Source organism: Phallusia mammillata, chromosome 6, assembly GCF_965637545.1.
Source record: "Phallusia mammillata chromosome 6, kaPhaMamm4.hap1.1, whole genome shotgun sequence".
NCBI classification, from domain to species: domain Eukaryota; kingdom Metazoa; phylum Chordata; class Ascidiacea; order Phlebobranchia; family Ascidiidae; genus Phallusia; species Phallusia mammillata.
Genome location: NC_137257.1, coordinates 6472332 through 6496341, shown reverse-complemented (window position 1 = coordinate 6496341; position 24010 = coordinate 6472332). Strand labels below are relative to the sequence as shown.

At 48.7% G+C, this 24010-nt stretch overlaps 48 non-coding genes across 48 annotated transcripts; all 48 read right to left on the bottom strand.

Annotated features, from left to right (window-relative positions):
• Window positions 1-9: 9 nt before the first annotated feature.
• On the bottom strand, window positions 10-173 carry LOC145235060 (U1 spliceosomal RNA). Its single transcript, XR_013861569.1, has one exon. It is a non-coding gene; the product is annotated as a U1 spliceosomal RNA (small nuclear RNA).
• A 257-nt stretch (window positions 174-430) lies between these two features.
• LOC145235188 (U2 spliceosomal RNA) lies at window positions 431-628 on the bottom strand. The gene has a single exon (XR_013861692.1). It is a non-coding gene; the product is annotated as a U2 spliceosomal RNA (small nuclear RNA).
• A 386-nt stretch (window positions 629-1014) lies between these two features.
• On the bottom strand, window positions 1015-1178 carry LOC145235059 (U1 spliceosomal RNA). The gene has a single exon (XR_013861568.1). It is a non-coding gene; the product is annotated as a U1 spliceosomal RNA (small nuclear RNA).
• A 257-nt stretch (window positions 1179-1435) lies between these two features.
• Window positions 1436-1633, bottom strand: LOC145235187 (U2 spliceosomal RNA). Its single transcript, XR_013861691.1, has one exon. It is a non-coding gene; the product is annotated as a U2 spliceosomal RNA (small nuclear RNA).
• A 386-nt stretch (window positions 1634-2019) lies between these two features.
• Window positions 2020-2183, bottom strand: LOC145235058 (U1 spliceosomal RNA). The gene has a single exon (XR_013861567.1). It is a non-coding gene; the product is annotated as a U1 spliceosomal RNA (small nuclear RNA).
• Window positions 2184-2440: 257 nt separating this feature from the next.
• LOC145235185 (U2 spliceosomal RNA) lies at window positions 2441-2638 on the bottom strand. Its single transcript, XR_013861690.1, has one exon. It is a non-coding gene; the product is annotated as a U2 spliceosomal RNA (small nuclear RNA).
• A 386-nt stretch (window positions 2639-3024) lies between these two features.
• Window positions 3025-3188, bottom strand: LOC145235057 (U1 spliceosomal RNA). The gene has a single exon (XR_013861566.1). It is a non-coding gene; the product is annotated as a U1 spliceosomal RNA (small nuclear RNA).
• Window positions 3189-3445: 257 nt separating this feature from the next.
• Window positions 3446-3643, bottom strand: LOC145235184 (U2 spliceosomal RNA). The gene has a single exon (XR_013861689.1). It is a non-coding gene; the product is annotated as a U2 spliceosomal RNA (small nuclear RNA).
• A 386-nt stretch (window positions 3644-4029) lies between these two features.
• LOC145235055 (U1 spliceosomal RNA) lies at window positions 4030-4193 on the bottom strand. The gene has a single exon (XR_013861564.1). It is a non-coding gene; the product is annotated as a U1 spliceosomal RNA (small nuclear RNA).
• Window positions 4194-4450: 257 nt separating this feature from the next.
• Window positions 4451-4648, bottom strand: LOC145235182 (U2 spliceosomal RNA). Its single transcript, XR_013861687.1, has one exon. It is a non-coding gene; the product is annotated as a U2 spliceosomal RNA (small nuclear RNA).
• A 386-nt stretch (window positions 4649-5034) lies between these two features.
• On the bottom strand, window positions 5035-5198 carry LOC145235054 (U1 spliceosomal RNA). The gene has a single exon (XR_013861563.1). It is a non-coding gene; the product is annotated as a U1 spliceosomal RNA (small nuclear RNA).
• Window positions 5199-5455: 257 nt separating this feature from the next.
• Window positions 5456-5653, bottom strand: LOC145235181 (U2 spliceosomal RNA). The gene has a single exon (XR_013861686.1). It is a non-coding gene; the product is annotated as a U2 spliceosomal RNA (small nuclear RNA).
• A 386-nt stretch (window positions 5654-6039) lies between these two features.
• Window positions 6040-6203, bottom strand: LOC145235053 (U1 spliceosomal RNA). Its single transcript, XR_013861562.1, has one exon. It is a non-coding gene; the product is annotated as a U1 spliceosomal RNA (small nuclear RNA).
• Window positions 6204-6460: 257 nt separating this feature from the next.
• On the bottom strand, window positions 6461-6658 carry LOC145235180 (U2 spliceosomal RNA). Its single transcript, XR_013861685.1, has one exon. It is a non-coding gene; the product is annotated as a U2 spliceosomal RNA (small nuclear RNA).
• A 385-nt stretch (window positions 6659-7043) lies between these two features.
• LOC145235052 (U1 spliceosomal RNA) lies at window positions 7044-7207 on the bottom strand. Its single transcript, XR_013861561.1, has one exon. It is a non-coding gene; the product is annotated as a U1 spliceosomal RNA (small nuclear RNA).
• A 257-nt stretch (window positions 7208-7464) lies between these two features.
• On the bottom strand, window positions 7465-7662 carry LOC145235179 (U2 spliceosomal RNA). The gene has a single exon (XR_013861684.1). It is a non-coding gene; the product is annotated as a U2 spliceosomal RNA (small nuclear RNA).
• Window positions 7663-8048: 386 nt separating this feature from the next.
• LOC145235050 (U1 spliceosomal RNA) lies at window positions 8049-8212 on the bottom strand. Its single transcript, XR_013861560.1, has one exon. It is a non-coding gene; the product is annotated as a U1 spliceosomal RNA (small nuclear RNA).
• Window positions 8213-8469: 257 nt separating this feature from the next.
• LOC145235178 (U2 spliceosomal RNA) lies at window positions 8470-8667 on the bottom strand. Its single transcript, XR_013861683.1, has one exon. It is a non-coding gene; the product is annotated as a U2 spliceosomal RNA (small nuclear RNA).
• Window positions 8668-9053: 386 nt separating this feature from the next.
• Window positions 9054-9217, bottom strand: LOC145235049 (U1 spliceosomal RNA). Its single transcript, XR_013861559.1, has one exon. It is a non-coding gene; the product is annotated as a U1 spliceosomal RNA (small nuclear RNA).
• A 257-nt stretch (window positions 9218-9474) lies between these two features.
• LOC145235176 (U2 spliceosomal RNA) lies at window positions 9475-9672 on the bottom strand. The gene has a single exon (XR_013861681.1). It is a non-coding gene; the product is annotated as a U2 spliceosomal RNA (small nuclear RNA).
• A 386-nt stretch (window positions 9673-10058) lies between these two features.
• On the bottom strand, window positions 10059-10222 carry LOC145235048 (U1 spliceosomal RNA). Its single transcript, XR_013861558.1, has one exon. It is a non-coding gene; the product is annotated as a U1 spliceosomal RNA (small nuclear RNA).
• Window positions 10223-10479: 257 nt separating this feature from the next.
• Window positions 10480-10677, bottom strand: LOC145235175 (U2 spliceosomal RNA). The gene has a single exon (XR_013861680.1). It is a non-coding gene; the product is annotated as a U2 spliceosomal RNA (small nuclear RNA).
• A 386-nt stretch (window positions 10678-11063) lies between these two features.
• On the bottom strand, window positions 11064-11227 carry LOC145235047 (U1 spliceosomal RNA). Its single transcript, XR_013861557.1, has one exon. It is a non-coding gene; the product is annotated as a U1 spliceosomal RNA (small nuclear RNA).
• A 257-nt stretch (window positions 11228-11484) lies between these two features.
• On the bottom strand, window positions 11485-11682 carry LOC145235174 (U2 spliceosomal RNA). Its single transcript, XR_013861679.1, has one exon. It is a non-coding gene; the product is annotated as a U2 spliceosomal RNA (small nuclear RNA).
• A 386-nt stretch (window positions 11683-12068) lies between these two features.
• On the bottom strand, window positions 12069-12232 carry LOC145235046 (U1 spliceosomal RNA). The gene has a single exon (XR_013861556.1). It is a non-coding gene; the product is annotated as a U1 spliceosomal RNA (small nuclear RNA).
• Window positions 12233-12489: 257 nt separating this feature from the next.
• Window positions 12490-12687, bottom strand: LOC145235173 (U2 spliceosomal RNA). The gene has a single exon (XR_013861678.1). It is a non-coding gene; the product is annotated as a U2 spliceosomal RNA (small nuclear RNA).
• A 386-nt stretch (window positions 12688-13073) lies between these two features.
• On the bottom strand, window positions 13074-13237 carry LOC145235045 (U1 spliceosomal RNA). The gene has a single exon (XR_013861555.1). It is a non-coding gene; the product is annotated as a U1 spliceosomal RNA (small nuclear RNA).
• A 257-nt stretch (window positions 13238-13494) lies between these two features.
• On the bottom strand, window positions 13495-13690 carry LOC145235267 (U2 spliceosomal RNA). The gene has a single exon (XR_013861766.1). It is a non-coding gene; the product is annotated as a U2 spliceosomal RNA (small nuclear RNA).
• Window positions 13691-14076: 386 nt separating this feature from the next.
• Window positions 14077-14240, bottom strand: LOC145235043 (U1 spliceosomal RNA). Its single transcript, XR_013861553.1, has one exon. It is a non-coding gene; the product is annotated as a U1 spliceosomal RNA (small nuclear RNA).
• A 257-nt stretch (window positions 14241-14497) lies between these two features.
• Window positions 14498-14695, bottom strand: LOC145235172 (U2 spliceosomal RNA). Its single transcript, XR_013861677.1, has one exon. It is a non-coding gene; the product is annotated as a U2 spliceosomal RNA (small nuclear RNA).
• A 386-nt stretch (window positions 14696-15081) lies between these two features.
• LOC145235042 (U1 spliceosomal RNA) lies at window positions 15082-15245 on the bottom strand. Its single transcript, XR_013861552.1, has one exon. It is a non-coding gene; the product is annotated as a U1 spliceosomal RNA (small nuclear RNA).
• Window positions 15246-15502: 257 nt separating this feature from the next.
• Window positions 15503-15700, bottom strand: LOC145235170 (U2 spliceosomal RNA). The gene has a single exon (XR_013861675.1). It is a non-coding gene; the product is annotated as a U2 spliceosomal RNA (small nuclear RNA).
• A 386-nt stretch (window positions 15701-16086) lies between these two features.
• LOC145235041 (U1 spliceosomal RNA) lies at window positions 16087-16250 on the bottom strand. Its single transcript, XR_013861551.1, has one exon. It is a non-coding gene; the product is annotated as a U1 spliceosomal RNA (small nuclear RNA).
• Window positions 16251-16508: 258 nt separating this feature from the next.
• Window positions 16509-16707, bottom strand: LOC145235261 (U2 spliceosomal RNA). The gene has a single exon (XR_013861761.1). It is a non-coding gene; the product is annotated as a U2 spliceosomal RNA (small nuclear RNA).
• A 385-nt stretch (window positions 16708-17092) lies between these two features.
• LOC145235040 (U1 spliceosomal RNA) lies at window positions 17093-17256 on the bottom strand. Its single transcript, XR_013861550.1, has one exon. It is a non-coding gene; the product is annotated as a U1 spliceosomal RNA (small nuclear RNA).
• A 257-nt stretch (window positions 17257-17513) lies between these two features.
• LOC145235169 (U2 spliceosomal RNA) lies at window positions 17514-17711 on the bottom strand. The gene has a single exon (XR_013861674.1). It is a non-coding gene; the product is annotated as a U2 spliceosomal RNA (small nuclear RNA).
• Window positions 17712-18093: 382 nt separating this feature from the next.
• LOC145235039 (U1 spliceosomal RNA) lies at window positions 18094-18257 on the bottom strand. The gene has a single exon (XR_013861549.1). It is a non-coding gene; the product is annotated as a U1 spliceosomal RNA (small nuclear RNA).
• A 257-nt stretch (window positions 18258-18514) lies between these two features.
• LOC145235168 (U2 spliceosomal RNA) lies at window positions 18515-18712 on the bottom strand. Its single transcript, XR_013861673.1, has one exon. It is a non-coding gene; the product is annotated as a U2 spliceosomal RNA (small nuclear RNA).
• A 386-nt stretch (window positions 18713-19098) lies between these two features.
• Window positions 19099-19262, bottom strand: LOC145235038 (U1 spliceosomal RNA). The gene has a single exon (XR_013861548.1). It is a non-coding gene; the product is annotated as a U1 spliceosomal RNA (small nuclear RNA).
• A 257-nt stretch (window positions 19263-19519) lies between these two features.
• Window positions 19520-19717, bottom strand: LOC145235167 (U2 spliceosomal RNA). The gene has a single exon (XR_013861672.1). It is a non-coding gene; the product is annotated as a U2 spliceosomal RNA (small nuclear RNA).
• A 382-nt stretch (window positions 19718-20099) lies between these two features.
• Window positions 20100-20263, bottom strand: LOC145235037 (U1 spliceosomal RNA). Its single transcript, XR_013861547.1, has one exon. It is a non-coding gene; the product is annotated as a U1 spliceosomal RNA (small nuclear RNA).
• Window positions 20264-20520: 257 nt separating this feature from the next.
• LOC145235166 (U2 spliceosomal RNA) lies at window positions 20521-20718 on the bottom strand. The gene has a single exon (XR_013861671.1). It is a non-coding gene; the product is annotated as a U2 spliceosomal RNA (small nuclear RNA).
• Window positions 20719-21100: 382 nt separating this feature from the next.
• Window positions 21101-21264, bottom strand: LOC145235036 (U1 spliceosomal RNA). Its single transcript, XR_013861546.1, has one exon. It is a non-coding gene; the product is annotated as a U1 spliceosomal RNA (small nuclear RNA).
• Window positions 21265-21521: 257 nt separating this feature from the next.
• Window positions 21522-21719, bottom strand: LOC145235165 (U2 spliceosomal RNA). Its single transcript, XR_013861670.1, has one exon. It is a non-coding gene; the product is annotated as a U2 spliceosomal RNA (small nuclear RNA).
• Window positions 21720-22101: 382 nt separating this feature from the next.
• On the bottom strand, window positions 22102-22265 carry LOC145235034 (U1 spliceosomal RNA). Its single transcript, XR_013861545.1, has one exon. It is a non-coding gene; the product is annotated as a U1 spliceosomal RNA (small nuclear RNA).
• Window positions 22266-22522: 257 nt separating this feature from the next.
• Window positions 22523-22720, bottom strand: LOC145235164 (U2 spliceosomal RNA). The gene has a single exon (XR_013861669.1). It is a non-coding gene; the product is annotated as a U2 spliceosomal RNA (small nuclear RNA).
• A 382-nt stretch (window positions 22721-23102) lies between these two features.
• On the bottom strand, window positions 23103-23266 carry LOC145235033 (U1 spliceosomal RNA). The gene has a single exon (XR_013861544.1). It is a non-coding gene; the product is annotated as a U1 spliceosomal RNA (small nuclear RNA).
• A 257-nt stretch (window positions 23267-23523) lies between these two features.
• LOC145235163 (U2 spliceosomal RNA) lies at window positions 23524-23721 on the bottom strand. Its single transcript, XR_013861668.1, has one exon. It is a non-coding gene; the product is annotated as a U2 spliceosomal RNA (small nuclear RNA).
• Between the last annotated feature and the right edge of the window lie 289 nt (window positions 23722-24010).

The window sequence follows — 24010 nt, the reverse complement described above, 5'->3', positions numbered from 1 at the left end:
AAGAATAATACGGGGTTAGCGCGAACGCAGACCCCACTAACAGAAATTGTACGGCCGAGTTACCCACATTTGGGGTAATCGCAAGGGTCAGCTAGGCCAAAGTGCAATGGCTAAGCCTCGCCTTGGGCCCACCGCCGGCCTGATCACGGTGAAGGCCCCCGTCAGGTAAGTATGATTTGGTTAACTTCAAGATCGACCCTCTTCATCTATACTTTTTTAGCGTTTGTTGTGAAAACGCCGACGTAATCGGACGTTTTCTCTACGCCCGATTGTTTCCCAATCGGCGGGTGGTACGGTACGTAGTAATTAGAACAGCAGGCTTGCGACGGTTTTAGCGCATGAAAATGTTGGCTACGAGGTGAGAAAAGAGGGTTTACAACAATATACGACGAAGAACTGGGATGAATTGCTTGATTTTCCCACCAAAGTGGGAATGTGGGCCGTGCCTGGAGGTAGTGCAATACCAGGACAACCCGTGGGCAGGGCGAGGCAAGCCTCGGCACCATACCCCCTGTCCAAAAATCAGGTTAATACAAAGACATGCAAGCGAATCGCTTGCGTCCCAGGTATTAAACTGAGAAGAACAGATACTACACTTGATCTTAGCTCTAAAGAGCCGAGAAGCGATGCCTAAACATATATTTAGGCCAACCAGAGCCTCACCTGTACAACTTCTGTTTGCTGGGGGCTCAGTGCAGCGCGAAACGTTTTTCCGAGGACCAAAACGATCGAGTAGCAGTCGTCATTCGACTCCCCTGGCACTATAGCCATGACAGCTTTGTTGTGTTCTAATTCAAATTATATTTACGAATATATGACGTCACCAGGTGCATGGCAATAATATTTTTCTGATATACATTCAATCAGATACGTAGCTATGCGTTGCAGACACATTGCTATGGCGATGCGACGCTCCCCGGGTCGGCAATTACGCCTGTCTGGGAGAGAAAGCGCGAAGAGCAGCAGGAAGCAAACTGACCAGAGAGAACAAGCGATTGATTGATTAAGAATAATACGGGGTTAGCGCGAACGCAGACCCCACTAACAGAAATTGTACGGCCGAGTTACCCACATTTGGGGTAATCGCAAGGGTCAGCTAGGCCAAAGTGCAATGGCTAAGCCTCGCCTTGGGCCCACCGCCGGCCTGATCACGGTGAAGGCCCCCGTCAGGTAAGTATGATTTGGTTAACTTCAAGATCGACCCTCTTCATCTATACTTTTTTAGCGTTTGTTGTGAAAACGCCGACGTAATCGGACGTTTTCTCTACGCCCGATTGTTTCCCAATCGGCGGGTGGTACGGTACGTAGTAATTAGAACAGCAGGCTTGCGACGGTTTTAGCGCATGAAAATGTTGGCTACGAGGTGAGAAAAGAGGGTTTACAACAATATACGACGAAGAACTGGGATGAATTGCTTGATTTTCCCACCAAAGTGGGAATGTGGGCCGTGCCTGGAGGTAGTGCAATACCAGGACAACCCGTGGGCAGGGCGAGGCAAGCCTCGGCACCATACCCCCTGTCCAAAAATCAGGTTAATACAAAGACATGCAAGCGAATCGCTTGCGTCCCAGGTATTAAACTGAGAAGAACAGATACTACACTTGATCTTAGCTCTAAAGAGCCGAGAAGCGATGCCTAAACATATATTTAGGCCAACCAGAGCCTCACCTGTACAACTTCTGTTTGCTGGGGGCTCAGTGCAGCGCGAAACGTTTTTCCGAGGACCAAAACGATCGAGTAGCAGTCGTCATTCGACTCCCCTGGCACTATAGCCATGACAGCTTTGTTGTGTTCTAATTCAAATTATATTTACGAATATATGACGTCACCAGGTGCATGGCAATAATATTTTTCTGATATACATTCAATCAGATACGTAGCTATGCGTTGCAGACACATTGCTATGGCGATGCGACGCTCCCCGGGTCGGCAATTACGCCTGTCTGGGAGAGAAAGCGCGAAGAGCAGCAGGAAGCAAACTGACCAGAGAGAACAAGCGATTGATTGATTAAGAATAATACGGGGTTAGCGCGAACGCAGACCCCACTAACAGAAATTGTACGGCCGAGTTACCCACATTTGGGGTAATCGCAAGGGTCAGCTAGGCCAAAGTGCAATGGCTAAGCCTCGCCTTGGGCCCACCGCCGGCCTGATCACGGTGAAGGCCCCCGTCAGGTAAGTATGATTTGGTTAACTTCAAGATCGACCCTCTTCATCTATACTTTTTTAGCGTTTGTTGTGAAAACGCCGACGTAATCGGACGTTTTCTCTACGCCCGATTGTTTCCCAATCGGCGGGTGGTACGGTACGTAGTAATTAGAACAGCAGGCTTGCGACGGTTTTAGCGCATGAAAATGTTGGCTACGAGGTGAGAAAAGAGGGTTTACAACAATATACGACGAAGAACTGGGATGAATTGCTTGATTTTCCCACCAAAGTGGGAATGTGGGCCGTGCCTGGAGGTAGTGCAATACCAGGACAACCCGTGGGCAGGGCGAGGCAAGCCTCGGCACCATACCCCCTGTCCAAAAATCAGGTTAATACAAAGACATGCAAGCGAATCGCTTGCGTCCCAGGTATTAAACTGAGAAGAACAGATACTACACTTGATCTTAGCTCTAAAGAGCCGAGAAGCGATGCCTAAACATATATTTAGGCCAACCAGAGCCTCACCTGTACAACTTCTGTTTGCTGGGGGCTCAGTGCAGCGCGAAACGTTTTTCCGAGGACCAAAACGATCGAGTAGCAGTCGTCATTCGACTCCCCTGGCACTATAGCCATGACAGCTTTGTTGTGTTCTAATTCAAATTATATTTACGAATATATGACGTCACCAGGTGCATGGCAATAATATTTTTCTGATATACATTCAATCAGATACGTAGCTATGCGTTGCAGACACATTGCTATGGCGATGCGACGCTCCCCGGGTCGGCAATTACGCCTGTCTGGGAGAGAAAGCGCGAAGAGCAGCAGGAAGCAAACTGACCAGAGAGAACAAGCGATTGATTGATTAAGAATAATACGGGGTTAGCGCGAACGCAGACCCCACTAACAGAAATTGTACGGCCGAGTTACCCACATTTGGGGTAATCGCAAGGGTCAGCTAGGCCAAAGTGCAATGGCTAAGCCTCGCCTTGGGCCCACCGCCGGCCTGATCACGGTGAAGGCCCCCGTCAGGTAAGTATGATTTGGTTAACTTCAAGATCGACCCTCTTCATCTATACTTTTTTAGCGTTTGTTGTGAAAACGCCGACGTAATCGGACGTTTTCTCTACGCCCGATTGTTTCCCAATCGGCGGGTGGTACGGTACGTAGTAATTAGAACAGCAGGCTTGCGACGGTTTTAGCGCATGAAAATGTTGGCTACGAGGTGAGAAAAGAGGGTTTACAACAATATACGACGAAGAACTGGGATGAATTGCTTGATTTTCCCACCAAAGTGGGAATGTGGGCCGTGCCTGGAGGTAGTGCAATACCAGGACAACCCGTGGGCAGGGCGAGGCAAGCCTCGGCACCATACCCCCTGTCCAAAAATCAGGTTAATACAAAGACATGCAAGCGAATCGCTTGCGTCCCAGGTATTAAACTGAGAAGAACAGATACTACACTTGATCTTAGCTCTAAAGAGCCGAGAAGCGATGCCTAAACATATATTTAGGCCAACCAGAGCCTCACCTGTACAACTTCTGTTTGCTGGGGGCTCAGTGCAGCGCGAAACGTTTTTCCGAGGACCAAAACGATCGAGTAGCAGTCGTCATTCGACTCCCCTGGCACTATAGCCATGACAGCTTTGTTGTGTTCTAATTCAAATTATATTTACGAATATATGACGTCACCAGGTGCATGGCAATAATATTTTTCTGATATACATTCAATCAGATACGTAGCTATGCGTTGCAGACACATTGCTATGGCGATGCGACGCTCCCCGGGTCGGCAATTACGCCTGTCTGGGAGAGAAAGCGCGAAGAGCAGCAGGAAGCAAACTGACCAGAGAGAACAAGCGATTGATTGATTAAGAATAATACGGGGTTAGCGCGAACGCAGACCCCACTAACAGAAATTGTACGGCCGAGTTACCCACATTTGGGGTAATCGCAAGGGTCAGCTAGGCCAAAGTGCAATGGCTAAGCCTCGCCTTGGGCCCACCGCCGGCCTGATCACGGTGAAGGCCCCCGTCAGGTAAGTATGATTTGGTTAACTTCAAGATCGACCCTCTTCATCTATACTTTTTTAGCGTTTGTTGTGAAAACGCCGACGTAATCGGACGTTTTCTCTACGCCCGATTGTTTCCCAATCGGCGGGTGGTACGGTACGTAGTAATTAGAACAGCAGGCTTGCGACGGTTTTAGCGCATGAAAATGTTGGCTACGAGGTGAGAAAAGAGGGTTTACAACAATATACGACGAAGAACTGGGATGAATTGCTTGATTTTCCCACCAAAGTGGGAATGTGGGCCGTGCCTGGAGGTAGTGCAATACCAGGACAACCCGTGGGCAGGGCGAGGCAAGCCTCGGCACCATACCCCCTGTCCAAAAATCAGGTTAATACAAAGACATGCAAGCGAATCGCTTGCGTCCCAGGTATTAAACTGAGAAGAACAGATACTACACTTGATCTTAGCTCTAAAGAGCCGAGAAGCGATGCCTAAACATATATTTAGGCCAACCAGAGCCTCACCTGTACAACTTCTGTTTGCTGGGGGCTCAGTGCAGCGCGAAACGTTTTTCCGAGGACCAAAACGATCGAGTAGCAGTCGTCATTCGACTCCCCTGGCACTATAGCCATGACAGCTTTGTTGTGTTCTAATTCAAATTATATTTACGAATATATGACGTCACCAGGTGCATGGCAATAATATTTTTCTGATATACATTCAATCAGATACGTAGCTATGCGTTGCAGACACATTGCTATGGCGATGCGACGCTCCCCGGGTCGGCAATTACGCCTGTCTGGGAGAGAAAGCGCGAAGAGCAGCAGGAAGCAAACTGACCAGAGAGAACAAGCGATTGATTGATTAAGAATAATACGGGGTTAGCGCGAACGCAGACCCCACTAACAGAAATTGTACGGCCGAGTTACCCACATTTGGGGTAATCGCAAGGGTCAGCTAGGCCAAAGTGCAATGGCTAAGCCTCGCCTTGGGCCCACCGCCGGCCTGATCACGGTGAAGGCCCCCGTCAGGTAAGTATGATTTGGTTAACTTCAAGATCGACCCTCTTCATCTATACTTTTTTAGCGTTTGTTGTGAAAACGCCGACGTAATCGGACGTTTTCTCTACGCCCGATTGTTTCCCAATCGGCGGGTGGTACGGTACGTAGTAATTAGAACAGCAGGCTTGCGACGGTTTTAGCGCATGAAAATGTTGGCTACGAGGTGAGAAAAGAGGGTTTACAACAATATACGACGAAGAACTGGGATGAATTGCTTGATTTTCCCACCAAAGTGGGAATGTGGGCCGTGCCTGGAGGTAGTGCAATACCAGGACAACCCGTGGGCAGGGCGAGGCAAGCCTCGGCACCATACCCCCTGTCCAAAAATCAGGTTAATACAAAGACATGCAAGCGAATCGCTTGCGTCCCAGGTATTAAACTGAGAAGAACAGATACTACACTTGATCTTAGCTCTAAAGAGCCGAGAAGCGATGCCTAAACATATATTTAGGCCAACCAGAGCCTCACCTGTACAACTTCTGTTTGCTGGGGGCTCAGTGCAGCGCGAAACGTTTTTCCGAGGACCAAAACGATCGAGTAGCAGTCGTCATTCGACTCCCCTGGCACTATAGCCATGACAGCTTTGTTGTGTTCTAATTCAAATTATATTTACGAATATATGACGTCACCAGGTGCATGGCAATAATATTTTTCTGATATACATTCAATCAGATACGTAGCTATGCGTTGCAGACACATTGCTATGGCGATGCGACGCTCCCCGGGTCGGCAATTACGCCTGTCTGGGAGAGAAAGCGCGAAGAGCAGCAGGAAGCAAACTGACCAGAGAGAACAAGCGATTGATTGATTAAGAATAATACGGGGTTAGCGCGAACGCAGACCCCACTAACAGAAATTGTACGGCCGAGTTACCCACATTTGGGGTAATCGCAAGGGTCAGCTAGGCCAAAGTGCAATGGCTAAGCCTCGCCTTGGGCCCACCGCCGGCCTGATCACGGTGAAGGCCCCCGTCAGGTAAGTATGATTTGGTTAACTTCAAGATCGACCCTCTTCATCTATACTTTTTTAGCGTTTGTTGTGAAAACGCCGACGTAATCGGACGTTTTCTCTACGCCCGATTGTTTCCCAATCGGCGGGTGGTACGGTACGTAGTAATTAGAACAGCAGGCTTGCGACGGTTTTAGCGCATGAAAATGTTGGCTACGAGGTGAGAAAAGAGGGTTTACAACAATATACGACGAAGAACTGGGATGAATTGCTTGATTTTCCCACCAAAGTGGGAATGTGGGCCGTGCCTGGAGGTAGTGCAATACCAGGACAACCCGTGGGCAGGGCGAGGCAAGCCTCGGCACCATACCCCCTGTCCAAAAATCAGGTTAATACAAAGACATGCAAGCGAATCGCTTGCGTCCCAGGTATTAAACTGAGAAGAACAGATACTACACTTGATCTTAGCTCTAAAGAGCCGAGAAGCGATGCCTAAACATATATTTAGGCCAACCAGAGCCTCACCTGTACAACTTCTGTTTGCTGGGGGCTCAGTGCAGCGCGAAACGTTTTTCCGAGGACCAAAACGATCGAGTAGCAGTCGTCATTCGACTCCCCTGGCACTATAGCCATGACAGCTTTGTTGTGTTCTAATTCAAATTATATTTACGAATATATGACGTCACCAGGTGCATGGCAATAATATTTTTCTGATATACATTCAATCAGATACGTAGCTATGCGTTGCAGACACATTGCTATGGCGATGCGACGCTCCCCGGGTCGGCAATTACGCCTGTCTGGGAAGAAAGCGCGAAGAGCAGCAGGAAGCAAACTGACCAGAGAGAACAAGCGATTGATTGATTAAGAATAATACGGGGTTAGCGCGAACGCAGACCCCACTAACAGAAATTGTACGGCCGAGTTACCCACATTTGGGGTAATCGCAAGGGTCAGCTAGGCCAAAGTGCAATGGCTAAGCCTCGCCTTGGGCCCACCGCCGGCCTGATCACGGTGAAGGCCCCCGTCAGGTAAGTATGATTTGGTTAACTTCAAGATCGACCCTCTTCATCTATACTTTTTTAGCGTTTGTTGTGAAAACGCCGACGTAATCGGACGTTTTCTCTACGCCCGATTGTTTCCCAATCGGCGGGTGGTACGGTACGTAGTAATTAGAACAGCAGGCTTGCGACGGTTTTAGCGCATGAAAATGTTGGCTACGAGGTGAGAAAAGAGGGTTTACAACAATATACGACGAAGAACTGGGATGAATTGCTTGATTTTCCCACCAAAGTGGGAATGTGGGCCGTGCCTGGAGGTAGTGCAATACCAGGACAACCCGTGGGCAGGGCGAGGCAAGCCTCGGCACCATACCCCCTGTCCAAAAATCAGGTTAATACAAAGACATGCAAGCGAATCGCTTGCGTCCCAGGTATTAAACTGAGAAGAACAGATACTACACTTGATCTTAGCTCTAAAGAGCCGAGAAGCGATGCCTAAACATATATTTAGGCCAACCAGAGCCTCACCTGTACAACTTCTGTTTGCTGGGGGCTCAGTGCAGCGCGAAACGTTTTTCCGAGGACCAAAACGATCGAGTAGCAGTCGTCATTCGACTCCCCTGGCACTATAGCCATGACAGCTTTGTTGTGTTCTAATTCAAATTATATTTACGAATATATGACGTCACCAGGTGCATGGCAATAATATTTTTCTGATATACATTCAATCAGATACGTAGCTATGCGTTGCAGACACATTGCTATGGCGATGCGACGCTCCCCGGGTCGGCAATTACGCCTGTCTGGGAGAGAAAGCGCGAAGAGCAGCAGGAAGCAAACTGACCAGAGAGAACAAGCGATTGATTGATTAAGAATAATACGGGGTTAGCGCGAACGCAGACCCCACTAACAGAAATTGTACGGCCGAGTTACCCACATTTGGGGTAATCGCAAGGGTCAGCTAGGCCAAAGTGCAATGGCTAAGCCTCGCCTTGGGCCCACCGCCGGCCTGATCACGGTGAAGGCCCCCGTCAGGTAAGTATGATTTGGTTAACTTCAAGATCGACCCTCTTCATCTATACTTTTTTAGCGTTTGTTGTGAAAACGCCGACGTAATCGGACGTTTTCTCTACGCCCGATTGTTTCCCAATCGGCGGGTGGTACGGTACGTAGTAATTAGAACAGCAGGCTTGCGACGGTTTTAGCGCATGAAAATGTTGGCTACGAGGTGAGAAAAGAGGGTTTACAACAATATACGACGAAGAACTGGGATGAATTGCTTGATTTTCCCACCAAAGTGGGAATGTGGGCCGTGCCTGGAGGTAGTGCAATACCAGGACAACCCGTGGGCAGGGCGAGGCAAGCCTCGGCACCATACCCCCTGTCCAAAAATCAGGTTAATACAAAGACATGCAAGCGAATCGCTTGCGTCCCAGGTATTAAACTGAGAAGAACAGATACTACACTTGATCTTAGCTCTAAAGAGCCGAGAAGCGATGCCTAAACATATATTTAGGCCAACCAGAGCCTCACCTGTACAACTTCTGTTTGCTGGGGGCTCAGTGCAGCGCGAAACGTTTTTCCGAGGACCAAAACGATCGAGTAGCAGTCGTCATTCGACTCCCCTGGCACTATAGCCATGACAGCTTTGTTGTGTTCTAATTCAAATTATATTTACGAATATATGACGTCACCAGGTGCATGGCAATAATATTTTTCTGATATACATTCAATCAGATACGTAGCTATGCGTTGCAGACACATTGCTATGGCGATGCGACGCTCCCCGGGTCGGCAATTACGCCTGTCTGGGAGAGAAAGCGCGAAGAGCAGCAGGAAGCAAACTGACCAGAGAGAACAAGCGATTGATTGATTAAGAATAATACGGGGTTAGCGCGAACGCAGACCCCACTAACAGAAATTGTACGGCCGAGTTACCCACATTTGGGGTAATCGCAAGGGTCAGCTAGGCCAAAGTGCAATGGCTAAGCCTCGCCTTGGGCCCACCGCCGGCCTGATCACGGTGAAGGCCCCCGTCAGGTAAGTATGATTTGGTTAACTTCAAGATCGACCCTCTTCATCTATACTTTTTTAGCGTTTGTTGTGAAAACGCCGACGTAATCGGACGTTTTCTCTACGCCCGATTGTTTCCCAATCGGCGGGTGGTACGGTACGTAGTAATTAGAACAGCAGGCTTGCGACGGTTTTAGCGCATGAAAATGTTGGCTACGAGGTGAGAAAAGAGGGTTTACAACAATATACGACGAAGAACTGGGATGAATTGCTTGATTTTCCCACCAAAGTGGGAATGTGGGCCGTGCCTGGAGGTAGTGCAATACCAGGACAACCCGTGGGCAGGGCGAGGCAAGCCTCGGCACCATACCCCCTGTCCAAAAATCAGGTTAATACAAAGACATGCAAGCGAATCGCTTGCGTCCCAGGTATTAAACTGAGAAGAACAGATACTACACTTGATCTTAGCTCTAAAGAGCCGAGAAGCGATGCCTAAACATATATTTAGGCCAACCAGAGCCTCACCTGTACAACTTCTGTTTGCTGGGGGCTCAGTGCAGCGCGAAACGTTTTTCCGAGGACCAAAACGATCGAGTAGCAGTCGTCATTCGACTCCCCTGGCACTATAGCCATGACAGCTTTGTTGTGTTCTAATTCAAATTATATTTACGAATATATGACGTCACCAGGTGCATGGCAATAATATTTTTCTGATATACATTCAATCAGATACGTAGCTATGCGTTGCAGACACATTGCTATGGCGATGCGACGCTCCCCGGGTCGGCAATTACGCCTGTCTGGGAGAGAAAGCGCGAAGAGCAGCAGGAAGCAAACTGACCAGAGAGAACAAGCGATTGATTGATTAAGAATAATACGGGGTTAGCGCGAACGCAGACCCCACTAACAGAAATTGTACGGCCGAGTTACCCACATTTGGGGTAATCGCAAGGGTCAGCTAGGCCAAAGTGCAATGGCTAAGCCTCGCCTTGGGCCCACCGCCGGCCTGATCACGGTGAAGGCCCCCGTCAGGTAAGTATGATTTGGTTAACTTCAAGATCGACCCTCTTCATCTATACTTTTTTAGCGTTTGTTGTGAAAACGCCGACGTAATCGGACGTTTTCTCTACGCCCGATTGTTTCCCAATCGGCGGGTGGTACGGTACGTAGTAATTAGAACAGCAGGCTTGCGACGGTTTTAGCGCATGAAAATGTTGGCTACGAGGTGAGAAAAGAGGGTTTACAACAATATACGACGAAGAACTGGGATGAATTGCTTGATTTTCCCACCAAAGTGGGAATGTGGGCCGTGCCTGGAGGTAGTGCAATACCAGGACAACCCGTGGGCAGGGCGAGGCAAGCCTCGGCACCATACCCCCTGTCCAAAAATCAGGTTAATACAAAGACATGCAAGCGAATCGCTTGCGTCCCAGGTATTAAACTGAGAAGAACAGATACTACACTTGATCTTAGCTCTAAAGAGCCGAGAAGCGATGCCTAAACATATATTTAGGCCAACCAGAGCCTCACCTGTACAACTTCTGTTTGCTGGGGGCTCAGTGCAGCGCGAAACGTTTTTCCGAGGACCAAAACGATCGAGTAGCAGTCGTCATTCGACTCCCCTGGCACTATAGCCATGACAGCTTTGTTGTGTTCTAATTCAAATTATATTTACGAATATATGACGTCACCAGGTGCATGGCAATAATATTTTTCTGATATACATTCAATCAGATACGTAGCTATGCGTTGCAGACACATTGCTATGGCGATGCGACGCTCCCCGGGTCGGCAATTACGCCTGTCTGGGAGAGAAAGCGCGAAGAGCAGCAGGAAGCAAACTGACCAGAGAGAACAAGCGATTGATTGATTAAGAATAATACGGGGTTAGCGCGAACGCAGACCCCACTAACAGAAATTGTACGGCCGAGTTACCCACATTTGGGGTAATCGCAAGGGTCAGCTAGGCCAAAGTGCAATGGCTAAGCCTCGCCTTGGGCCCACCGCCGGCCTGATCACGGTGAAGGCCCCCGTCAGGTAAGTATGATTTGGTTAACTTCAAGATCGACCCTCTTCATCTATACTTTTTTAGCGTTTGTTGTGAAAACGCCGACGTAATCGGACGTTTTCTCTACGCCCGATTGTTTCCCAATCGGCGGGTGGTACGGTACGTAGTAATTAGAACAGCAGGCTTGCGACGGTTTTAGCGCATGAAAATGTTGGCTACGAGGTGAGAAAAGAGGGTTTACAACAATATACGACGAAGAACTGGGATGAATTGCTTGATTTTCCCACCAAAGTGGGAATGTGGGCCGTGCCTGGAGGTAGTGCAATACCAGGACAACCCGTGGGCAGGGCGAGGCAAGCCTCGGCACCATACCCCCTGTCCAAAAATCAGGTTAATACAAAGACATGCAAGCGAATCGCTTGCGTCCCAGGTATTAAACTGAGAAGAACAGATACTACACTTGATCTTAGCTCTAAAGAGCCGAGAAGCGATGCCTAAACATATATTTAGGCCAACCAGAGCCTCACCTGTACAACTTCTGTTTGCTGGGGGCTCAGTGCAGCGCGAAACGTTTTTCCGAGGACCAAAACGATCGAGTAGCAGTCGTCATTCGACTCCCCTGGCACTATAGCCATGACAGCTTTGTTGTGTTCTAATTCAAATTATATTTACGAATATATGACGTCACCAGGTGCATGGCAATAATATTTTTCTGATATACATTCAATCAGATACGTAGCTATGCGTTGCAGACACATTGCTATGGCGATGCGACGCTCCCCGGGTCGGCAATTACGCCTGTCTGGGAGAGAAAGCGCGAAGAGCAGCAGGAAGCAAACTGACCAGAGAGAACAAGCGATTGATTGATTAAGAATAATACGGGGTTAGCGCGAACGCAGACCCCACTAACAGAAATTGTACGGCCGAGTTACCCACATTTGGGGTAATCGCAAGGGTCAGCTAGGCCAAAGTGCAATGGCTAAGCCTCGCCTTGGGCCCACCGCCGGCCTGATCACGGTGAAGGCCCCCGTCAGGTAAGTATGATTTGGTTAACTTCAAGATCGACCCTCTTCATCTATACTTTTTTAGCGTTTGTTGTGAAAACGCCGACGTAATCGGACGTTTTCTCTACGCCCGATTGTTTCCCAATCGGCGGGTGGTACGGTACGTAGTAATTAGAACAGCAGGCTTGCGACGGTTTTAGCGCATGAAAATGTTGGCTACGAGGTGAGAAAAGAGGGTTTACAACAATATACGACGAAGAACTGGGATGAATTGCTTGATTTTCCCACCAAAGTGGGAATGTGGGCCGTGCCTGGAGGTAGTGCAATACCAGGACAACCCGTGGGCAGGGCGAGGCAAGCCTCGGCACCATACCCCCTGTCCAAAAATCAGGTTAATACAAAGACATGCAAGCGAATCGCTTGCGTCCCAGGTATTAAACTGAGAAGAACAGATACTACACTTGATCTTAGCTCTAAAGAGCCGAGAAGCGATGCCTAAACATATATTTAGGCCAACCAGAGCCTCACCTGTACAACTTCTGTTTGCTGGGGGCTCAGTGCAGCGCGAAACGTTTTTCCGAGGACCAAAACGATCGAGTAGCAGTCGTCATTCGACTCCCCTGGCACTATAGCCATGACAGCTTTGTTGTGTTCTAATTCAAATTATATTTACGAATATATGACGTCACCAGGTGCATGGCAATAATATTTTTCTGATATACATTCAATCAGATACGTAGCTATGCGTTGCAGACACATTGCTATGGCGATGCGACGCTCCCCGGGTCGGCAATTACGCCTGTCTGGGAGAGAAAGCGCGAAGAGCAGCAGGAAGCAAACTGACCAGAGAGAACAAGCGATTGATTGATTAAGAATAATACGGGGTTAGCGCGAACGCAGACCCCACTAACAGAAATTGTACGGCCGAGTTACCCACATTTGGGGTAATCGCAAGGGTCAGCTAGGCCAAAGTGCAATGGCTAAGCCTCGCCTTGGGCCCACCGCCGGCCTGATCACGGTGAAGGCCCCCGTCAGGTAAGTATGATTTGGTTAACTTCAAGATCGACCCTCTTCATCTATACTTTTTTAGCGTTTGTTGTGAAAACGCCGACGTAATCGGACGTTTTCTCTACGCCCGATTGTTTCCCAATCGGCGGGTGGTACGGTACGTAGTAATTAGAACAGCAGGCTTGCGACGGTTTTAGCGCATGAAAATGTTGGCTACGAGGTGAGAAAAGAGGGTTTACAACAATATACGACGAAGAACTGGGATGAATTGCTTGATTTTCCCACCAAAGTGGGAATGTGGGCCGTGCCTGGAGGTAGTGCAATACCAGGACAACCCGTGGGCAGGGCGAGGCAAGCCTCGGCACCATACCCCCTGTCCAAAAATCAGGTTAATACAAAGACATGCAAGCGAATCGCTTGCGTCCCAGGTATTAAACTGAGAAGAACAGATACTACTTGATCTTAGCTCTAAAGAGCCGAGAAGCGATGCCTAAACATATATTTAGGCCAACCAGAGCCTCACCTGTACAACTTCTGTTTGCTGGGGGCTCAGTGCAGCGCGAAACGTTTTTCCGAGGACCAAAACGATCGAGTAGCAGTCGTCATTCGACTCCCCTGGCACTATAGCCATGACAGCTTTGTTGTGTTCTAATTCAAATTATATTTACGAATATATGACGTCACCAGGTGCATGGCAATAATATTTTTCTGATATACATTCAATCAGATACGTAGCTATGCGTTGCAGACACATTGCTATGGCGATGCGACGCTCCCCGGGTCGGCAATTACGCCTGTCTGGGAGAGAAAGCGCGAAGAGCAGCAGGAAGCAAACTGACCAGAGAGAACAAGCGATTGATTGATTAAGAATAATACGGGGTTAGCGCGAACGCAGACCCCACTAACAGAAATTGTACGGCCGAGTTACCCACATTTGGGGTAATCGCAAGGGTCAGCTAGGCCAAAGTGCAATGGCTAAGCCTCGCCTTGGGCCCACCGCCGGCCTGATCACGGTGAAGGCCCCCGTCAGGTAAGTATGATTTGGTTAACTTCAAGATCGACCCTCTTCATCTATACTTTTTTAGCGTTTGTTGTGAAAACGCCGACGTAATCGGACGTTTTCTCTACGCCCGATTGTTTCCCAATCGGCGGGTGGTACGGTACGTAGTAATTAGAACAGCAGGCTTGCGACGGTTTTAGCGCATGAAAATGTTGGCTACGAGGTGAGAAAAGAGGGTTTACAACAATATACGACGAAGAACTGGGATGAATTGCTTGATTTTCCCACCAAAGTGGGAATGTGGGCCGTGCCTGGAGGTAGTGCAATACCAGGACAACCCGTGGGCAGGGCGAGGCAAGCCTCGGCACCATACCCCCTGTCCAAAAATCAGGTTAATACAAAGACATGCAAGCGAATCGCTTGCGTCCCAGGTATTAAACTGAGAAGAACAGATACTACACTTGATCTTAGCTCTAAAGAGCCGAGAAGCGATGCCTAAACATATATTTAGGCCAACCAGAGCCTCACCTGTACAACTTCTGTTTGCTGGGGGCTCAGTGCAGCGCGAAACGTTTTTCCGAGGACCAAAACGATCGAGTAGCAGTCGTCATTCGACTCCCCTGGCACTATAGCCATGACAGCTTTGTTGTGTTCTAATTCAAATTATATTTACGAATATATGACGTCACCAGGTGCATGGCAATAATATTTTTCTGATATACATTCAATCAGATACGTAGCTATGCGTTGCAGACACATTGCTATGGCGATGCGACGCTCCCCGGGTCGGCAATTACGCCTGTCTGGGAGAGAAAGCGCGAAGAGCAGCAGGAAGCAAACTGACCAGAGAGAACAAGCGATTGATTGATTAAGAATAATACGGGGTTAGCGCGAACGCAGACCCCACTAACAGAAATTGTACGGCCGAGTTACCCACATTTGGGGTAATCGCAAGGGTCAGCTAGGCCAAAGTGCAATGGCTAAGCCTCGCCTTGGGCCCACCGCCGGCCTGATCACGGTGAAGGCCCCCGTCAGGTAAGTATGATTTGGTTAACTTCAAGATCGACCCTCTTCATCTATACTTTTTTAGCGTTTGTTGTGAAAACGCCGACGTAATCGGACGTTTTCTCTACGCCCGATTGTTTCCCAATCGGCGGGTGGTACGGTACGTAGTAATTAGAACAGCAGGCTTGCGACGGTTTTAGCGCATGAAAATGTTGGCTACGAGGTGAGAAAAGAGGGTTTACAACAATATACGACGAAGAACTGGGATGAATTGCTTGATTTTCCCACCAAAGTGGGAATGTGGGCCGTGCCTGGAGGTAGTGCAATACCAGGACAACCCGTGGGCAGGGCGAGGCAAGCCTCGGCACCATACCCCCTGTCCAAAAATCAGGTTAATACAAAGACATGCAAGCGAATCGCTTGCGTCCCAGGTATTAAACTGAGAAGAACAGATACTACACTTGATCTTAGCTCTAAAGAGCCGAGAAGCGATGCCTAAACATATATTTAGGCCAACCAGAGCCTCACCTGTACAACTTCTGTTTGCTGGGGGCTCAGTGCAGCGCGAAACGTTTTTCCGAGGACCAAAACGATCGAGTAGCAGTCGTCATTCGACTCCCCTGGCACTATAGCCATGACAGCTTTGTTGTGTTCTAATTCAAATTATATTTACGAATATATGACGTCACCAGGTGCATGGCAATAATATTTTTCTGATATACATTCAATCAGATACGTAGCTATGCGTTGCAGACACATTGCTATGGCGATGCGACGCTCCCCGGGTCGGCAATTACGCCTGTCTGGGAGAGAAAGCGCGAAGAGCAGCAGGAAGCAAACTGACCAGAGAGAACAAGCGATTGATTGATTAAGAATAATACGGGGTTAGCGCGAACGCAGACCCCACTAACAGAAATTGTACGGCCGAGTTACCCACATTTGGGGTAATCGCAAGGGTCAGCTAGGCCAAAGTGCAATGGCTAAGCCTCGCCTTGGGCCCACCGCCGGCCTGATCACGGTGAAGGCCCCCGTCAGGTAAGTATGATTTGGTTAACTTCAAGATCGACCCTCTTCATCTATACTTTTTTAGCGTTTGTTGTGAAAACGCCGACGTAATCGGACGTTTTCTCTACGCCCGATTGTTTCCCAATCGGCGGGTGGTACGGTACGTAGTAATTAGAACAGCAGGCTTGCGACGGTTTTTAGCGCATGAAAATGTTGGCTACGAGGTGAGAAAAGAGGGTTTACAACAATATACGACGAAGAACTGGGATGAATTGCTTGATTTTCCCACCAAAGTGGGAATGTGGGCCGTGCCTGGAGGTAGTGCAATACCAGGGACAACCCGTGGGCAGGGCGAGGCAAGCCTCGGCACCATACCCCCTGTCCAAAAATCAGGTTAATACAAAGACATGCAAGCGAATCGCTTGCGTCCCAGGTATTAAACTGAGAAGAACAGATACTACACTTGATCTTAGCTCTAAAGAGCCGAGAAGCGATGCCTAAACATATATTTAGGCCAACCAGAGCCTCACCTGTACAACTTCTGTTTGCTGGGGGCTCAGTGCAGCGCGAAACGTTTTTCCGAGGACCAAAACGATCGAGTAGCAGTCGTCATTCGACTCCCCTGGCACTATAGCCATGACAGCTTTGTTGTGTTCTAATTCAAATTATATTTACGAATATATGACGTCACCAGGTGCATGGCAATAATATTTTTCTGATATACATTCAATCAGATACGTAGCTATGCGTTGCAGACACATTGCTATGGCGATGCGACGCTCCCCGGGTCGGCAATTACGCCTGTCTGGGAGAGAAAGCGCGAAGAGCAGCAGGAAGCAAACTGACCAGAGAGAACAAGCGATTGATTGATAAGAATAATACGGGGTTAGCGCGAACGCAGACCCCACTAACAGAAATTGTACGGCCGAGTTACCCACATTTGGGGTAATCGCAAGGGTCAGCTAGGCCAAAGTGCAATGGCTAAGCCTCGCCTTGGGCCCACCGCCGGCCTGATCACGGTGAAGGCCCCCGTCAGGTAAGTATGATTTGGTTAACTTCAAGATCGACCCTCTTCATCTATACTTTTTTAGCGTTTGTTGTGAAAACGCCGACGTAATCGGACGTTTTCTCTACGCCCGATTGTTTCCCAATCGGCGGGTGGTACGGTACGTAGTAATTAGAACAGCAGGCTTGCGACGGTTTTAGCGCATGAAAATGTTGGTTACGAGGTGAGAAAAGAGGGTTTACAACAATATACGACGAAGAACTGGGATGAATTGCTTGATTTTCCCACCAAAGTGGGAATGTGGGCCGTGCCTGGAGGTAGTGCAATACCAGGACAACCCGTGGGCAGGGCGAGGCAAGCCTCGGCACCATACCCCCTGTCCAAAAATCAGGTTAATACAAAGACATGCAAGCGAATCGCTTGCGTCCCAGGTATTAAACTGAGAAGAACAGATACTACACTTGATCTTAGCTCTAAAGAGCCGAGAAGCGATGCCTAAACATATATTTAGGCCAACCAGAGCCTCACCTGTACAACTTCTGTTTGCTGGGGGCTCAGTGCAGCGCGAAACGTTTTTCCGAGGACCAAAACGATCGAGTAGCAGTCGTCATTCGACTCCCCTGGCACTATAGCCATGACAGCTTTGTTGTGTTCTAATTCAAATTATATTTACGAATATATGACGTCACCAGGTGCATGGCAATAATATTTTTCTGATATACATTCAATCAGATACGTAGCTATGCGTTGCAGACACATTGCTATGGCGATGCGACGCTCCCCGGGTCGGCAATTACGCCTGTCTGGGAGAGAAAGCGCGAAGAGCAGCAGGAAGCAAACTGACCAGAGAGAACAAGCGATTGATTAAGAATAATACGGGGTTAGCGCGAACGCAGACCCCACTAACAGAAATTGTACGGCCGAGTTACCCACATTTGGGGTAATCGCAAGGGTCAGCTAGGCCAAAGTGCAATGGCTAAGCCTCGCCTTGGGCCCACCGCCGGCCTGATCACGGTGAAGGCCCCCGTCAGGTAAGTATGATTTGGTTAACTTCAAGATCGACCCTCTTCATCTATACTTTTTTAGCGTTTGTTGTGAAAACGCCGACGTAATCGGACGTTTTCTCTACGCCCGATTGTTTCCCAATCGGCGGGTGGTACGGTACGTAGTAATTAGAACAGCAGGCTTGCGACGGTTTTAGCGCATGAAAATGTTGGCTACGAGGTGAGAAAAGAGGGTTTACAACAATATACGACGAAGAACTGGGATGAATTGCTTGATTTTCCCACCAAAGTGGGAATGTGGGCCGTGCCTGGAGGTAGTGCAATACCAGGACAACCCGTGGGCAGGGCGAGGCAAGCCTCGGCACCATACCCCCTGTCCAAAAATCAGGTTAATACAAAGACATGCAAGCGAATCGCTTGCGTCCCAGGTATTAAACTGAGAAGAACAGATACTACACTTGATCTTAGCTCTAAAGAGCCGAGAAGCGATGCCTAAACATATATTTAGGCCAACCAGAGCCTCACCTGTACAACTTCTGTTTGCTGGGGGCTCAGTGCAGCGCGAAACGTTTTTCCGAGGACCAAAACGATCGAGTAGCAGTCGTCATTCGACTCCCCTGGCACTATAGCCATGACAGCTTTGTTGTGTTCTAATTCAAATTATATTTACGAATATATGACGTCACCAGGTGCATGGCAATAATATTTTTCTGATATACATTCAATCAGATACGTAGCTATGCGTTGCAGACACATTGCTATGGCGATGCGACGCTCCCCGGGTCGGCAATTACGCCTGTCTGGGAGAGAAAGCGCGAAGAGCAGCAGGAAGCAAACTGACCAGAGAGAACAAGCGATTGATTGATTAAGAATAATACGGGGTTAGCGCGAACGCAGACCCCACTAACAGAAATTGTACGGCCGAGTTACCCACATTTGGGGTAATCGCAAGGGTCAGCTAGGCCAAAGTGCAATGGCTAAGCCTCGCCTTGGGCCCACCGCCGGCCTGATCACGGTGAAGGCCCCCGTCAGGTAAGTATGATTTGGTTAACTTCAAGATCGACCCTCTTCATCTATACTTTTTTAGCGTTTGTTGTGAAAACGCCGACGTAATCGGACGTTTTCTCTACGCCCGATTGTTTCCCAATCGGCGGGTGGTACGGTACGTAGTAATTAGAACAGCAGGCTTGCGACGGTTTTAGCGCATGAAAATGTTGGCTACGAGGTGAGAAAAGAGGGTTTACAACAATATACGACGAAGAACTGGGATGAATTGCTTGATTTTCCCACCAAAGTGGGAATGTGGGCCGTGCCTGGAGGTAGTGCAATACCAGGACAACCCGTGGGCAGGGCGAGGCAAGCCTCGGCACCATACCCCCTGTCCAAAAATCAGGTTAATACAAAGACATGCAAGCGAATCGCTTGCGTCCCAGGTATTAAACTGAGAAGAACAGATACTACACTTGATCTTAGCTCTAAAGAGCCGAGAAGCGATGCCTAAACATATATTTAGGCCAACCAGAGCCTCACCTGTACAACTTCTGTTTGCTGGGGGCTCAGTGCAGCGCGAAACGTTTTTCCGAGGACCAAAACGATCGAGTAGCAGTCGTCATTCGACTCCCCTGGCACTATAGCCATGACAGCTTTGTTGTGTTCTAATTCAAATTATATTTACGAATATATGACGTCACCAGGTGCATGGCAATAATATTTTTCTGATATACATTCAATCAGATACGTAGCTATGCGTTGCAGACACATTGCTATGGCGATGCGACGCTCCCCGGGTCGGCAATTACGCCTGTCTGGGAGAGAAAGCGCGAAGAGCAGCAGGAAGCAAACTGACCAGAGAGAACAAGCGATTGATTAAGAATAATACGGGGTTAGCGCGAACGCAGACCCCACTAACAGAAATTGTACGGCCGAGTTACCCACATTTGGGGTAATCGCAAGGGTCAGCTAGGCCAAAGTGCAATGGCTAAGCCTCGCCTTGGGCCCACCGCCGGCCTGATCACGGTGAAGGCCCCCGTCAGGTAAGTATGATTTGGTTAACTTCAAGATCGACCCTCTTCATCTATACTTTTTTAGCGTTTGTTGTGAAAACGCCGACGTAATCGGACGTTTTCTCTACGCCCGATTGTTTCCCAATCGGCGGGTGGTACGGTACGTAGTAATTAGAACAGCAGGCTTGCGACGGTTTTAGCGCATGAAAATGTTGGCTACGAGGTGAGAAAAGAGGATTTACAACAATATACGACGAAGAACTGGGATGAATTGCTTGATTTTCCCACCAAAGTGGGAATGTGGGCCGTGCCTGGAGGTAGTGCAATACCAGGACAACCCGTGGGCAGGGCGAGGCAAGCCTCGGCACCATACCCCCTGTCCAAAAATCAGGTTAATACAAAGACATGCAAGCGAATCGCTTGCGTCCCAGGTATTAAACTGAGAAGAACAGATACTACACTTGATCTTAGCTCTAAAGAGCCGAGAAGCGATGCCTAAACATATATTTAGGCCAACCAGAGCCTCACCTGTACAACTTCTGTTTGCTGGGGGCTCAGTGCAGCGCGAAACGTTTTTCCGAGGACCAAAACGATCGAGTAGCAGTCGTCATTCGACTCCCCCGGCACTATAGCCATGACAGCTTTGTTGTGTTCTAATTCAAATTATATTTACGAATATATGACGTCACCAGGTGCATGGCAATAATATTTTTCTGATATACATTCAATCAGATACGTAGCTATGCGTTGCAGACACATTGCTATGGCGATGCGACGCTCCCCGGGTCGGCAATTACGCCTGTCTGGGAGAGAAAGCGCGAAGAGCAGCAGGAAGCAAACTGACCAGAGAGAACAAGCGATTGATTAAGAATAATACGGGGTTAGCGCGAACGCAGACCCCACTAACAGAAATTGTACGGCCGAGTTACCCACATTTGGGGTAATCGCAAGGGTCAGCTAGGCCAAAGTGCAATGGCTAAGCCTCGCCTTGGGCCCACCGCCGGCCTGATCACGGTGAAGGCCCCCGTCAGGTAAGTATGATTTGGTTAACTTCAAGATCGACCCTCTTCATCTATACTTTTTTAGCGTTTGTTGTGAAAACGCCGACGTAATCGGACGTTTTCTCTACGCCCGATTGTTTCCCAATCGGCGGGTGGTACGGTACGTAGTAATTAGAACAGCAGGCTTGCGACGGTTTTAGCGCATGAAAATGTTGGCTACGAGGTGAGAAAAGAGGATTTACAACAATATACGACGAAGAACTGGGATGAATTGCTTGATTTTCCCACCAAAGTGGGAATGTGGGCCGTGCCTGGAGGTAGTGCAATACCAGGACAACCCGTGGGCAGGGCGAGGCAAGCCTCGGCACCATACCCCCTGTCCAAAAATCAGGTTAATACAAAGACATGCAAGCGAATCGCTTGCGTCCCAGGTATTAAACTGAGAAGAACAGATACTACACTTGATCTTAGCTCTAAAGAGCCGAGAAGCGATGCCTAAACATATATTTAGGCCAACCAGAGCCTCACCTGTACAACTTCTGTTTGCTGGGGGCTCAGTGCAGCGCGAAACGTTTTTCCGAGGACCAAAACGATCGAGTAGCAGTCGTCATTCGACTCCCCCGGCACTATAGCCATGACAGCTTTGTTGTGTTCTAATTCAAATTATATTTACGAATATATGACGTCACCAGGTGCATGGCAATAATATTTTTCTGATATACATTCAATCAGATACGTAGCTATGCGTTGCAGACACATTGCTATGGCGATGCGACGCTCCCCGGGTCGGCAATTACGCCTGTCTGGGAGAGAAAGCGCGAAGAGCAGCAGGAAGCAAACTGACCAGAGAGAACAAGCGATTGATTAAGAATAATACGGGGTTAGCGCGAACGCAGACCCCACTAACAGAAATTGTACGGCCGAGTTACCCACATTTGGGGTAATCGCAAGGGTCAGCTAGGCCAAAGTGCAATGGCTAAGCCTCGCCTTGGGCCCACCGCCGGCCTGATCACGGTGAAGGCCCCCGTCAGGTAAGTATGATTTGGTTAACTTCAAGATCGACCCTCTTCATCTATACTTTTTTAGCGTTTGTTGTGAAAACGCCGACGTAATCGGACGTTTTCTCTACGCCCGATTGTTTCCCAATCGGCGGGTGGTACGGTACGTAGTAATTAGAACAGCAGGCTTGCGACGGTTTTAGCGCATGAAAATGTTGGCTACGAGGTGAGAAAAGAGGATTTACAACAATATACGACGAAGAACTGGGATGAATTGCTTGATTTTCCCACCAAAGTGGGAATGTGGGCCGTGCCTGGAGGTAGTGCAATACCAGGACAACCCGTGGGCAGGGCGAGGCAAGCCTCGGCACCATACCCCCTGTCCAAAAATCAGGTTAATACAAAGACATGCAAGCGAATCGCTTGCGTCCCAGGTATTAAACTGAGAAGAACAGATACTACACTTGATCTTAGCTCTAAAGAGCCGAGAAGCGATGCCTAAACATATATTTAGGCCAACCAGAGCCTCACCTGTACAACTTCTGTTTGCTGGGGGCTCAGTGCAGCGCGAAACGTTTTTCCGAGGACCAAAACGATCGAGTAGCAGTCGTCATTCGACTCCCCCGGCACTATAGCCATGACAGCTTTGTTGTGTTCTAATTCAAATTATATTTACGAATATATGACGTCACCAGGTGCATGGCAATAATATTTTTCTGATATACATTCAATCAGATACGTAGCTATGCGTTGCAGACACATTGCTATGGCGATGCGACGCTCCCCGGGTCGGCAATTACGCCTGTCTGGGAGAGAAAGCGCGAAGAGCAGCAGGAAGCAAACTGACCAGAGAGAACAAGCGATTGATTAAGAATAATACGGGGTTAGCGCGAACGCAGACCCCACTAACAGAAATTGTACGGCCGAGTTACCCACATTTGGGGTAATCGCAAGGGTCAGCTAGGCCAAAGTGCAATGGCTAAGCCTCGCCTTGGGCCCACCGCCGGCCTGATCACGGTGAAGGCCCCCGTCAGGTAAGTATGATTTGGTTAACTTCAAGATCGACCCTCTTCATCTATACTTTTTTAGCGTTTGTTGTGAAAACGCCGACGTAATCGGACGTTTTCTCTACGCCCGATTGTTTCCCAATCGGCGGGTGGTACGGTACGTAGTAATTAGAACAGCAGGCTTGCGACGGTTTTAGCGCATGAAAATGTTGGCTACGAGGTGAGAAAAGAGGATTTACAACAATATACGACGAAGAACTGGGATGAATTGCTTGATTTTCCCACCAAAGTGGGAATGTGGGCCGTGCCTGGAGGTAGTGCAATACCAGGACAACCCGTGGGCAGGGCGAGGCAAGCCTCGGCACCATACCCCCTGTCCAAAAATCAGGTTAATACAAAGACATGCAAGCGAATCGCTTGCGTCCCAGGTATTAAACTGAGAAGAACAGATACTACACTTGATCTTAGCTCTAAAGAGCCGAGAAGCGATGCCTAAACATATATTTAGGCCAACCAGAGCCTCACCTGTACAACTTCTGTTTGCTGGGGGCTCAGTGCAGCGCGAAACGTTTTTCCGAGGACCAAAACGATCGAGTAGCAGTCGTCATTCGACTCCCCCGGCACTATAGCCATGACAGCTTTGTTGTGTTCTAATTCAAATTATATTTACGAATATATGACGTCACCAGGTGCATGGCAATAATATTTTTCTGATATACATTCAATCAGATACGTAGCTATGCGTTGCAGACACATTGCTATGGCGATGCGACGCTCCC